Raw genomic sequence first — 5,640 nt, forward strand, 5'->3', positions numbered from 1 at the left:
CTCTGTATAAAAATGGGCAGAAGTGTAGTATAAGTACACCATGGTCGGTACCAAGTAAGTATCAAGACTAACTTCAGTGGAGTAGTGACGAGGTACAGTCGAGACACTCATTAGTCTAATAACCTGTGCAATATAATATACAAAAATAATAGGAAACAAATAACAATGATGGAAACAATAATCAACCATTGATATACACAACAGGGCGACAAGAACATCATAAATATTGCGCAACAAATAATGAATACAAATACAACCAATTAATCAAGTCCTTCCAATATAAATGTTCACCTATATGTTTTTCAAATAGAAATCTTCAGGATATAATACGTTCAAATAAATCTCTTTCAATTATAATTCTGTAAAATAAATCTCTTTCGAATAAAATTCACCATGTGACACAACATTTCCAAATCATAAAATACTGGTCTCAGCCCATTTTCATATTTCCACGGCACCTCATGCAAATTTCTTTATCAAAACCGCACAGACAACTCACGTGCCAAATATCATCATCATTTAACCACGGCACCTCGTACCCACATTTCATACCACAACTGCACGGACAATTCACATGCCAATATCATCATTATTTACTTACGGCACTTCGTGCCCACATTTCATATCACAACTGTACGGACAATTCGCGTGCCAATATTATCATTATTTACTCACGGCACCTCGTGCCCACATTTCATTTCATAATCCCCTTGGCAATAACCACATGCTCCCAATTGCAACATAGATCAGACTATTATCAATTTACCAACAACAAGACAAATTGCACAAGGTATAAAAATAAACACAAGAAAAATCACAACATCACATGAAAATTTCAAACACAATTACCCCACATCATCACATATCATCCCTGACAATAGCCATATTTATCTCTCCTATAGCCACCCTTATCACTCCTATAATAGCCTTCCTTATTCCTCCGTCCTGACAATATCAATATCCACCCTTATCACTCCTATAGCCACCTTTATCGCTCATATAGCCACCCTTATCTCTCCTTTAATAGCATCCCTTATCGCTCAGTTTAATAGCCTCCCTTATCACTCCGCCCAAATAATATCCCAACACATATAACAACAGTGAAATGCCACTCTTATGCTCGCGCCCGCATAATGTCAACAATGGGATGACACCCTTGTACGCCGCATAACAGTAACCAAAATCACACAACAATTCACACAAAATATTACCACAACAACTCATTATCATCAACTCGTATTTATAAATTTTTCACATACCACAACCATTCCAAATGTACAATAAAGTCAATTAATTTCATAATAGATAGTCCACGACTCAACATAATGTATATAAAATTTCAAAAATAACCACAAGGATGGGAGAATAGCTCATCATAGGACAACGCCTTCTATAATACAAATTTTAGATAAATATATAAACGCCTCAATTTAAACTTATTTAATTAATTATAATAAGCATAATATCTTAACAAAATATTCGGAAGTGAACAACTCCACCGAATAATATTTCACAATTTGGCACTTTGCCTCAATATGATTCACGACCTTTATAATTCAATACCAAGTTTTTAACTGAAAAGTAATTCATCAAGGAACAACACCTCTTTTAAATCACAACATCGTAAAATAATAGATTTATTCATCTTATTAATCAAATTTCCCGTTTTAATTATCTGTAGATAAAATCAATAATGAAAGTACTTTCCATAAAAATGGCAACTCAAACAAACACAGAGTTCACATAAAAGTCAAATGGCAATCATACCAAATTATCATATAAAATACAAACTCAACAAATAAGGAATGAGGCATGACAAATCAAGGATTTACTAAGTTTCAATAATTTTTTAATTTAATACATAAGGGAGTCTACGAATTTCAACCGATATAATTTGCACATATAAACCAAGTACGTACTCGTCACCTCGCGTACATGGTTTTTAATTATACAATTTCCACATAAGACTTTATGCCTAAGGGGTAATTTCCCCACTCAAGGTTAGACAAGATACTTACCATTTTGAGCTTAGGCCGATATTCCAAAAATAGCTTTCTCACGTGAATTGAGAATTTTATAGTTTGAGCTCATTTGAGCATTTTATCAAACACTAGGTGTGCAAATTTGGTTACAAGGTTCTTCTACAAGATTTCCTTTATTCTACAACCCAATCTTTACTTATGTGATCTCAAAAATCTTCCCACAAACCTTATTGGTACAAGAATATATACATAATACTCTTACACCCAATAATTATACTCCCAATCACCAATCTTTTATCCCAAACTCGAAATTAAAGACTAGGGGTTGAATCTTACCTCTTAGATGAAGATATTGTGATTAGTTTCCTTGATTCTTGAAGATTGGATGATTAGAATATTAGGTTGCCTCATTCTCTCTCTCTAAAATGCTCTTACCTCTCTCTAAAACCCTCAAAACAATACCCCAAAATAAGCCCCAAAGCCTATTTATCAAAATGGAGTAGGGTTATGAAAATAGAAAAATTAACCCTCCGAAAGCAGGTCTGCGGTCGCATAATGGACCGCAGAATGGGTATGCGAGCCACACAATGGTTGAAAAAATCGGTGCCCGAAACTGGGCTGTTCTGGTCCATTCTGCGACCACTTTGCGGTCGCATAATCACTTCTGCGATCGCATAATGGTTGCAAAATTGGCCGCAGAATCGCATTCTGCCTCCCTTAGGTAATTTGGTCATAACTTCGTGTAGGAATGTCCAAATGAGGAACGGTTTGAAGCGTTAGAAACTAGACTCAAATATATTTTATTGGATAGGTAAATACACCATATAACACTTCGTATCATGAGAGTTATGCTCATTTGATATTAGGTCTTCTGCGAACTCACTAGAAACTTTAGTCTATTATGAAATTTCCAACTTCTACATTTGATGCCGAAACCTAACGAATCAAGTCCGATTGACTTCAAATTTTGTACATAAGTCATAAATAACATTACGGACCTATTCAAATTTCCAAATTCGGATTCCGACCTAGTTATAAAAAATTCAACCTTCGATCGATCTTTCCGAAAATCGTCTATTTTCCAACTTTCGCCAAAATACGTCGAATTATCCTATGGACTTCCCAATCCAAATCCAGACATACGCCTAAGTCCGAAATCACCATACAAAACTATTGACATCATCAAAATTCTATTCCGGGATAGTTTGCTCAAAAGTCAACTCTCCAGTCAACTCTTTCCATTTAAGCTTCTAAATAAGAATTGTTCTTTCAATTTATTTCCGAATCTTCTGTAAATCAAACTTGACCACACCCGCAGGTCATAATACATATTACGAAACTGCTCGAGACCTTAAGTTACTGAACGGGGTGTTAATTATTTAAATGATAAGTCGGATCATTACAGGCAGCACTTCACTGCCAGCCTTTCTTTCGGACGCGGCCTCAAATGCTTCTCATCCACAGACTCCTCTGCCAGCCTTTGGTAATTTGGTCATAATTTCTTGTAGGAATGTCCAAATGACAAACGGTTTGAAGTGTTAGAAACTAGACTCGAAGATATTTCTTTTAATAGGGTCCATCACATAACTCCTTATATATATGTAGATATGCTCGTCTAAAATTTGGTCTTGTTCGTACTTATTTGGAACTTTAGTCTATCATGTAGTTTTCAACTTGACTTGGACTTAGGGCTATCCTTAGACCCCACATCACTTATAATATGCCTCGTACACTTATTATCATATCCAATTGATATCCATCATATTAATAGTCCCCGTCTGCACACAAAATAATATAATTAGCGCACATCAACTTTATTAATAGTGCTTAAGTACTTCAAAATTTTTTGGAATACTACAGAAGGCAGTATGTTGTGGTGTCTGTACACTATGTTACTTCTATACTAAGGGAAAAGGAGACAACAAATGCTCTTCAGAAAAAAACAGAGAAGAAAAAAGTACAAGCAAAGAATGACATCTCTTTACATTTACTAACAATTTAAATTAAAATTCTTATTTTATTCTGAATGAAATAATTTATAAGGAGACAAACACCAATAACTTGTTTAGACTACATGTTTCACATGTGTTTTTTTTCTTAAATTTATGAGCCCAATCAAAACAATGTTACATAAATTGAACCTTGACGAAATAACTTTTAAACAAATCAAGGGAGTAACTCATTTAAAAGAGTAAGAGAGATAGAAACTTTTAAATTTTCAATGTTTAATATATATATATATATATATATATATATATATATATATATTATAAAAGTATGAATACAACGTTGATAGGCCAAAATAGTTTTAAAATATTTTTCGACAAAAATCAATATGAAAGGACATAACTTGAAATAGCACATGTTAGTATAACGAATTGTACGAGAACATGATTCTAATCCTATTTCTTATTGGGGACAGCAACGAGTAGTATGAAGAAATTCATACCCGCTTTTTAAGCTCCTAAATAGAGTCCTTGCGTAGATATAACTACCCAACAATTTTAAGAGGATATTGACTGGCGACCTGGCATACAATTACGCCAGAAAATTAAGTACAATGGAACACAAATAAATAATTCATTCACAAGAAAATTAAGTACAAGGTTGTAAAGTCTTCTTTGTAGGCATTTGCATTTTTTTTCAGTCGCGATCCAAAATTTTACCTGTCCTGATAACGCCTATCTCAATACTAGGCAAGCCAACAATTTCAATAAACTACCATATCTATTAAGTTTGTGAACAAAATAATTACATTCAGCGGAAGAAACTCACAATTTCAAATATAACACTCCCAAAATTCGGTGTCACTGGGTACATGAGCATCTAATATGAATACAAAGTCTGACTGACAAAACCATTGTATGAAAATATAGAACAATACAATAATTAAACAGGAAGGGAATCAAGTCTGTGGACGTCAAGCACCTACCTTGATAGTCCCCAACAGAATTAACTTCGAAATCTAGCAGCCACCGTATCCGGGAGCACCTGGATCTGTACACAAGATGCAAAGTGTAGTATGAGTACAACTAACTCAATAAGTAACAAGACTGACCTCTGGACTGAAAGTAATGACGATGTCCGCAGGTACAATCCAGTATAAGTAATGGTACAAATAATGTAGCATGCTTTCAAGTTTAACAATTAACCTCAGTACAAGTAAAATAGATCAATACTGCATGATATGAGGTATATGACATCTCAGTAGTAAGACCTCATGTAAATACTGGTCACAAATTATTCGGTCACTCGATACTTTTTATGGCCAATCCAGCCCAGGGGTGTTCCAACTCGTATATAAATACACATCGACTGACAGTCAGTCACTCAGTACCGTATAAGGCCAATCCAGCCCTGGGGTAATTTATCCCACAATATAAATGATACGGACAAGATCTATGTCCAGGTAAATTCAGTACAATATAAATCAGTAAGGCAAGTCCATGCCCTGGGAAATCCATCCCGAATATATATAACCATCTACGTTCACTGGGGGTGTGTACAGACTCTGGAGAGGCTCCTTCAGCCCAAGCGTGATATAAAACCTATATGGCCTACTACATGCGGGCATTTCTGATCTATATAATAACAAAGCCTATAAGGCTTTCTGCAGGTGGGCAAGCCCGATTCATAAAATAGTAAAGCCTATAAGGCC

Source organism: Nicotiana tomentosiformis, chromosome 11, assembly GCF_000390325.3.
Source record: "Nicotiana tomentosiformis chromosome 11, ASM39032v3, whole genome shotgun sequence".
NCBI classification, from domain to species: Eukaryota; Viridiplantae; Streptophyta; class Magnoliopsida; order Solanales; family Solanaceae; genus Nicotiana; species Nicotiana tomentosiformis.